Source organism: Meles meles, chromosome 3 (assembly GCF_922984935.1).
Source record: "Meles meles chromosome 3, mMelMel3.1 paternal haplotype, whole genome shotgun sequence".
Lineage (NCBI taxonomy): Eukaryota > Metazoa > Chordata > Mammalia > Carnivora > Mustelidae > Meles > Meles meles.
In genome coordinates this window covers 6,987,917-6,997,624 of record NC_060068.1, presented here as the reverse complement: position 1 = coordinate 6,997,624, position 9,708 = coordinate 6,987,917, and the positions used below count along the sequence as shown (strand labels likewise).

Below are 9,708 nucleotides of genomic sequence, written 5' to 3'. Positions count from 1 at the left end.
ATGGATGCAGTCCAAGTGTCCATTGTTTGATGAATGTATAAATATGTGGTACACATACATATGTGATACAAATACATATATACACACACACGCACACACACACACACTGGAATATTATTCAGCCATACAAAATAAGGAGATCTTATCATTCATAATAACTAAGAACTGATCCGGTTTATACTAGTACAACAAGCTCATATTATCCTTCTCCTTGTCTTAAAATAACCTCCTGACATCAGGGGCTGAATTTTGCCTTGTTCTGGTGCTAAGTCACCACCCTAAAGTGAACAGAGGATATATGTTAAATACATGCTTACACAATGCTTATACATGATAATTCCTCATAAATAGTCATAAGTTTCTCTGCCCTTTTAATGAATATATACATAATCTCAACCTCTATGATTATAAAAATATGTATTTTCTCCCCATTCAGAGAGGCAGATTTTAGTCTTGTTCTCCTGTTCCCTTTTGACTGCCTCTTGAATAAACTATTTTCTTTCTGAATACCTTATTTTTCAGTGATTAGATTAGCTGTACGTAGAGCAGATGGAGTTGCATTCAAATACATACATGCCAGTTCATGGTAACTGGCATTCTACTCTCCATTGCTATATATGTGAATTTTTTCTAGTTTTTTTTTAAAGATATAATTGATATATACATATAAAACATTGTATTAGTTTAAGATTGCAACATGATTATGTTATATATGTATGTGTAGAGAAATGATTGCCATAATAAATTTAGTTAACACATCCAATGATTGAATAGGTACTCTTTTTTGTTATGGTGAAAAATTTTAGGATTTACTTTCTTCGTAATTTTCAAATATACAATAGAGTATTATTGACTATAGTTACCTTGGTGTGTGTGACAACTTATAACTACAGATTTACACTATGAGTACCAAACACTTAAACCCCAACTCCTTCACCCACATTACTGACAATTAATCTGATATTTCTCATTATGAGATTTTTTCTTTTCATTTCACATGTAAGTAATATCATGCAGAATTTATCTTTCTCTGTCTGATTTATTTATCTTAATGTAATTCCCTCAAGATTCATCTATGTGATAGGAAATGGCAAGTTTTTTTATGGAAGAAAATATTGTGTATACATTTTCTTTTTTAATTGAACTAATTTTAATTGAAATATGGTTGACATAACAATGTACATTATACATATACATTTCAGATATACAAAATAATGAGTGAATAATTCTATATGTATGTTATACTAACCACATGTAGCTAACTATACCTTGCATTAATTACTCATTTTTTCTATAACTGGAAGTACATACCTCCCAAACTGCTACAAATGTTTGCCCATAACTCTACCACCAGCCCTTTGGCAATCATCATTTGTTCCCTGTATTTCTGGGTCTATATCTTCTTTATTTTGTTTGCTCATTTGTTTCATTTTTAGATTCCACATATGAGTGAAATCGTATGATATTTGTCTTTAACTTATTACACATAGTGTAATCCTCTCCAGGGACATCCACATTGTTGCAGATGGCAAGCTCTTTTTTTTTTAATTTTTTATTTATTTGACAGAGAGAGATCATAGGTAGGCAGAGAAGCAGACAGAGAGAGAGGAGGAAGCAGGCACCCCACTGAACAGAGAGCCCGACGTGGGGCTTGATCCCAGGACCCTGAGATCATGACCCGAGCCGAAGGCAGAGGCTTAACCCACTGAGCCACCCAGGTGCCCCCTCTTATTTTTTTAATGGCTGAGTAATATTCTAGTGATATTCATATACATATATGTATATGATACATATATATATATATTCACTAGAATATATATATGTATATATACACACACACACACATGTTTTCTCAATGCCTACACACCATCTTTTCTCATATTCATAGATTTATTTGCCTTTTTCTTCAATATATACATAATATGAACCCCTGTTTATAAAATATGTATATGTATATAAAAATATATACATAAATATATAGGATATTATATATATATAGTTATCTCCACTTATATATTAATATGTGGATATATGTGATATATATCATATCATATATATTATATTATTGAATTATATTATATATTATTATATTATGTATTATTATATATAGTATATTGTATTTATATACATTTATATATTATGTATACTATATATCATATATATCCCCACATATTATATATAATATATTATATTATTGTATATTATATCATATCATGTATTATATTATATTATATATTATCATTGTATCACATAATATTATATCACATATATCATATATAGTTATAATATTATTATATATTTTATATATCATACATCTACACATATAGTTATAGTATATGCATTATTATATTATATATTATATATTACATATATCTCCACATACTATATATTATATATGTATATTATGTATAGTTTGTATATACATGTGTGTGTGTATATATATATCCACATATTAATCCATTCATCTACTGAAGAACACTTAGATTGTTTCCATTTCCTTGCTTAAATAGCTATTAGTGGAATTGTCTGATCATAGAGTATTTCTAGTTTTATTTTTTAATTTTTTAAATTCATAATTAACAAAGGTAAAGTACATTATTGGTTTTCCATGAATGTTCAGTGATTCTTCAGTTGCATGTAACACCCAGTAGTCATCACATCACTGCCCTCTTTAATGTGCACCACCCAGTTATCCCATCTCCCCTCCCACCTCCCTTTCTGCAACCCTCAGTTTGTTTCCCAGAGTCAAGTCTCATATGGTTTGTCTCCCTTTCTGATTTCTTAGTATTCAGTTACCCCCACCCCTATTTTCCTCTCCAAGATTCCTTATGTTCCACATATGAGTGAAACCATATGATAGTTATTTTTCTCTGCTTGGCTTATTTCACTGAGCATAATCCCCTCGAGATCCATTTATGTCCTTGTAAGTGGTATGTATTCATCCTTTCTGATGTCTGAGTAATATTTCATTGTATACTACTTTTTCTTTATCCATTCATCTGTTGAAGGGCATCTTATTTCCTTCCACAGTTTGGCTATTGTGAACATTGTTGCTATGAACATTGGGGTGCATGTGCTGCTTCTTTTCACTACATCTGTATATTTGGGGTAAACACCCAGTAGTGCAATTGCTGGGTCATAGGGAAGCTCTATTTTTAACATTTTTTAGAAACCTCCATACTGCTTTCCAGAGTGGCTGTATAGCTTGCGTTTCCACCAAGAGTGTAAGAGGGTTCCTCTTGTCACATCCTCATAAACATTTGGTGTTCCCTGTCTTGTTAATTTTATCCATTCCGACTGGTGTAAGGTGATATCTAATTGTGGTTTTGATCTGTTTCTCCCTGGTGGCAAGTGATGTGGAGCATTTTTTCATGTATCTATTGGCCATTTGTATGTCTCCTTTGGAGAAGTTTCTGTTCATGTCTTCCTCGATTTTTTGACTAGGTTATCTGTTTTTTTTGGTGTTTCATTTAAAATGTCCTTTATAGATCTTGATACAGTCCTTTATCTGTAATATTGTTTCCAAATAACTTCTCCCATTCTGTAGGCTGCCTTTTCCTTTGCTGTGCAGAAGCTTTTTATCTTGATGAAGTGCCAAAAGTTCATTTTTGCTTTTGTTTCCCATGTCTTTATTTGTTATTATTATTTATATTATATTATGTTAGTCACCATGCAGAATGTCATTAGTGTTTGATATAGATCCCAAGATTCATTGCTTACATATAACACTCAGTGCTCCATGCAATACATGCCATCCTTAATACCCATCCCCAGGCCAACCTATACCCCTCCAAAACCCTCAGTTTGTTTCTTGGATTCCACAATCTCTCATGGTCCATCTCCCCCTCCAATTTCCATCCCCTCAATTTCCCCTTCCTTCTCCTAATGTCCTCCATGCTATTCCTTATGTTCTACAAGGAAAAACATATGAGTATTGATTTTCTCTCCTTGTCCTATTTCACTCATCATAATCTCCTCCTGTTCCATCCATGTTTATGCAAAAGTTGGGAATTTATCCTTTCTAATGGCTGATCAATTAATATTCCATTGTGTATATGGCCTATATCTTCCTTATCCATTCATCTCTTGAAGGGCATCCTGGCTCTTTCCACAGTTTGGCTATTGTGGATATTGCTTTTATGAACACTGGGGTACATATAGTCTTTCTTTTCAATTTATTGTATTTTTTCCCTATTTTCTCAAGTCAGAGACCCATCTGAAAGGTTTTTTTTTTTTTTTTTTCAATTATCTACTGTCTCCTGTCTGCTTCATTTTAATGTTCATTCCCTTTGTAGCATCTCCTAGTCTCTGGGAACCTGAAGTGGTGGTTATCTTGTCTCTTTTGTAAAAGCTTCAATTCATTACATCCTATCCCCATAGGGTTCTAATTTTCATCATAAAATGATAAATACATAAATACATAAATGAATAATACAAAATTTTATTTTCATAGTGTATTTCCTAATGTGATTGACTTTTTAAAAATATTTATTTATTTATTATTTATTCATTTATTTATTTGAGAAAGAGAGAGAGAGAGCATGAAGACAAGTGGGGAAGGGGCAGAGGGAGAAGAAGAAGCAGATTCCATGCTGAGCAGGGAACCAGACACAGGGCTTGGTGCCAGGACCCTCAGATCATGACTTGAGCTGAAGACAGCTGCTTATCCACTTGAGAGATCCAGATGCCCAATCTGTTTGAATATATATATATATATATATATATATATATATATATATATATATACATATATGTACTCAACTGATGAATCACTGAGCATTATTAAAAAAAACTAATGATGTACTTACTATAACTTGGTTAACTGAATTTAAATCAATAAATTTATATTGCATTTATACATAGAAGACATTTTATGTTGTTCTACAACAAAATATATGCATGTTGGAGTGCAGTTAAAGTAGAAGACAGCAATTTAAAATCATTAATATGGGAATGGATATAAATGAAAGAACCATGATTTAATTAGGACTAAATCATAGTACTTTTAAATGATCATGTGCTTAATTATTTCCCTTAAAGGACTAAGTTACAGTATGGAATGGTGTTCCTCCAACATTAGTGGGACACAAACACATAGTCTAAACTCCAAGATTAGTGCCTTCCCAATCCATCTGGAAATCTATTTGCCGTGAGTCACACAGGGTAAAAGTATTCACTTCCATGAGTTACATATGAAATTAAAACAGTCAAACATAAACAACATACTTTATAAACACATATTATTCAACAGAACCTCTTCAAGTAGGACTATCTTCCCTCATTGAATATTTCTCCCTTCTTTTCTAGTGCCATCTTCTAAACACAGTCTTATTTGTGGATTCCCTTTGGAGTACCAGAGCGTTATGATATCACCAACTGAGTGGTAACATTGCATGATAGTATCTATTAAATGACACACTGCTCTTATTTGAGATAGCTTAGAGATAACTTCTATTCTTCAGTGAAGTGAGATTTTGACTCAGTTTTAAGGATTCCCTCATCCATTCCTCTAGGAATTCTGAAAGACCCATGTTTAATATTGTTGACACAGCTGAAATTTGACATAAGTTTTCCAGAACTCTGCTTTGTATCTCTGTAATACAATGCAATTTGATATCTTCTGAGATAATTAAGGAAGAAGTTGTTAGATTGTTAGTTCTCCTTCTGAATGTTTCCTATTCACTAGAAAACTGGCTTTATGTTATTTTAGTCATTTTTAAATGATGTTAGTTATTTATTTGACACAGAGAGAGAGAGAGAGAGAGAGACAAGAAAACAAGAGCAAGCAGGAGGATCAGCAGGCTCCCAGGATGCTGGGATCATGACCTGAGCCGATGGTAGAAACTTATCCACCTGAGCCACCCAGGCAGCCCTATTTCAGTCATTAAAAAAAAAGGAAATGTGTAATAAGTTCCTAATGTTCTTTTCCTTATCTTATTTTTTCAGTGTTCCAAGATTCGTTGTTTATGGATCACGCCCAATGTTCCATATAATATGTGCCCTCCTTAATACCCACCACCATGCTTACCTAACCCTGCACCCCCTCCCCACCAAAACCCTCAGTTTGTTTCTCAGAGTCCACATTCTCTCTATTATATAGCATATTTTCAATTTTTTGAAGTATATCAACATTTGGAAACATCTATAATGCCTCATGCTTTAAATTTAATTGGTTATAAATATTTTCAATCATTCATAGTTTTATACCACAAGTCTGAGTCTTTTATTCTTTATTTTTACTTTGTCTTTACCCTGTGTGCTCAAAATTTTAAAATTATGAATTATTCAAAACATAAAGTTTATTTTTCTGCTATCTTAAAAATAACATTAGTTTTTGCTAGCCACCTTAACCCATTCTATTACATATAAGAGATATAAGAGATTAGGAAGAGATCAGGAAACATATAAGAGATCAGTAAACTTTAAGACTGGGATGTTAATTTGTAAGGCAAGTCTAGAAAATTAGGTCCGTAATTGCACTGGTAACTTACAACCCTTGGTAAACAAGACAATCACTAAATGGTCTGCTGGTCAGATTCTTGAGCCCAATTTACCAGATTCTAGTTCTGCTAATCTGAGATGGGCACAAAATTGGTATATTTTGTGAAGTCAGCAAGTTATTACAATGCAAGTGATCATAAATCCACTCTTTGGAAGCACTGATGTATAGTGAAGGCTTTTTTTTTACACCAGAAAGAGGAATTAATAGTCCTATTAGATATATAGAGGAAAGAAACACTGATAAATTTATCTCATTCCTGATGGTTTATAATCATGCCCATTAATTAACATTATCAGGGAATTATCCTGAGGTACCTACGTGCTTGATTTTTTTTTTTTTTTCATTTTAGGGATGCAGACACTGATCTTTTCTCATGGTATCAACATGAAACTGGGAAATACTAACATGTACATTACCACCAAGAGTGAACCATGAAGAGAATTGATGTACACAGTTCCGTGTCCTTCATCAGAACATCATCTTGGACAATCAGAAAAAGATTTCAAGATGGAGAAAGGAAAGGATAAACATTTTTTCCCTGCAAATAAACTCAGTAAATTGAGTTGACTTTTCAGGATCTTGAAGGGATTATTTTTATTATTATTATCATTATTATTTAACTGACAAAATGCCCTTTTGCTGGTGCATCTCTATTTTGTCTATGGGTGATAGTGAGATTTCTGCCATTTACCTGAAGGACAGACACCTCCCCTTTAACTTTTTCAGTGTCCTTAGAACTTCCTTGTTCCTAAGACTGTAGGCAAGTGGGTTTAGGAGGGGTGTGAGGACAGTTTCAAACAGAAAGAGACCCTGATTCAACTTTGGAGTCTTGGCAGATCCAGGTCTCATGTAGATGCACATGCCTGGACCAAAATAGAGACCCACCACACAGAGATGAGAGGAACATGTCGCCAGAGCCTTGTTCCTGCCTTCTGGGGGAGTTCATTCGAAGTACAGAAAGGAAGATAAGAACGTCGGAAGACAAGATAAGAGATAAGGGCAGCAGCAGAACAAAGACGCTTGTTATCACCACTGACTTTTCATAGGCTGAGATACCCTCACAGACTATCCTGAGTACAGCCATGACTTCACAGAAGAAGTGGGGAATCTCTCTGGGGCTGAAGATGTTAAAATGCAAGGTAAAAGCACTGTGTCCCAGGGAAGTAAGTGCCCCTCCATCCCAAGACATGGCAATCATCTGTAAGCAAACCTTAGGGTTGATGATGACTGGGTATCGAAGAGGATTACAAATAGCCACTTAACGATCAAAGCACATGAGAGTTATAAGGATGCATTCTGCAATGGCCACAGTCAGGGAGAAGAAAATTTGAGTCCCACAAGCCATAAATGATATGCTCCGCCATCCAGAGAAGAAGTTGGCTGCCATTTTGGGGACAATGCTGGAGGTCAAAGTCAAATCCATTAAGGAGAGCTGAGTGAGAAGGAAGTACATGGGGGTGTGGAGATTGGGATACAACCAAATGAGGAGGATCAAAAGAGTGTTGCCTGTGAAGGCAGCCATGTAGATCAGGATAATGATGGAGACCACGGCTGTGATGCATTTAAATTCAGGGAAGAAGCCCAGGAGAATGAAATCTGTGGTTTCTGTCTCATTCCCACTCATCATGACCCTCTGTAATGATAACAGGCAGATAAGAGATTTTTAAAAATATCATAGAAATGAAGCAGTTTTCTTATTAAATTTTAACAATGGCAAATATAAAAATAATCGCCCATAATCACTTGAATCAGTTCTTACTAATTTTCTATATTCCTTATCTATGATTTAATATACTTTTAAAAACCAGAGTATACATATTAAAATGAATTCTATCAACTTTATGTATTAGAGGTCATTTTCATATATTAAAGGAAACTGGACTGCTGTGGTTTCTGTTTTTGTTTGTTTGTTTGTTTGTTTACAATTTAAAGTATGACCAAGAGATCATAAGTCACAATTTCAAACTGCACATTATCCAATTTTTTCACTATTTTAGAAAATCATGTTATTCCATTCTCATCCTTTTGGAGACTTCCTTAGTAATATTTTGAAGAAAAATTTACCCTTATTTCCAGGTCAGATATTATAGACTTTATTTGGCTATGAAAAAAATTGCTAATTTAATTTATAGAAAGATTTATTTTTATAATTTCAAAACACTTCTACTTAAGTCTTTTGGCTCGGAACATTATAATTTAAGGGAAAATTGATCATTATGGCTGTACTTTGTGTTATACGCATTTATGATAATTTCAGCTTTTAATCTAATTAGCTTTATTTTCTATTCAGGGAAAACACTTACTGTGATTACATGGTCTATAGTAAATTCAGATTATCAATGGGGGAAAAGTTTCCTTTCTATGTGCTTCTGTAGGGTTCTTGCTGTTAGAGTTCTTATTATTCTTAACTATTAGCTACAGCTATTATGCCATTGATGGGTACAGGGAAAATCCTTAGGGCTCCTTTCCCTCAGATTTACTGTTTTATTTTTCCTTTTTAGACTTAGTTGTATTTAATCTTATTCCCTGAATACCTATAAAATATTTTAAATATCTGCACAACTCTTTTTTTTTAATAAGCAGGTTTTGTTGTTGTTGTTGTTGTTTTGTTTTGTTTTGTTTTTATTTGATAGAGAGAAATCACAACTAGACAGAGAGGCAGGCAGAGATGGAGGAGGAAGCAGGCTTCCTGCGGAGCAAAGAACCCGATGCGGGGCTCAATCCCAGGAGCCACCCAGGCACCCTCTATCTGCACAACTCTCGATGAGCTTATTATAGGATGGAACACACTCCATTTACTCAAATGACCTTGTTAAAAACCTGATAATGACAGCACAAGAAATTGTAGTCATGAAAACAGTTTCCAAAATTATAAAGAAAAGAGCAAATTGACCTCAATTGTATATTAAAATTATAATTACTTGAATTTAATGTAAGGCAAGACTAACATCGGAATATTTCTAAAGTTTATTCACTATTTAGAACAGATTAAAGAAAAATTATATGCCCCTCACATTAGTTACATACACTTGATAAAATCTATTATTAAATCATGTTTTAAGAACCATCATAACAAAATGGTAGTAAAATAAAATACTCCAATATCCTATTCTATTATGTCTTGAAAAACTGTGACATTCGTTTGTTCATGAAATTTCTGAAAACATTATTTCTAAATTGTTAGGCTACTCCCCTCTTCTGAAACC

At 33.5% G+C, this 9,708-nt stretch overlaps 1 pseudogene; it reads right to left on the bottom strand.

Moving 5' to 3' along the window:
- Positions 1-7,189: 7,189 nt before the first annotated feature.
- Positions 7,190-8,129, bottom strand: LOC123938389 (annotated as a pseudogene).
- Between the last annotated feature and the right edge of the window lie 1,579 nt (positions 8,130-9,708).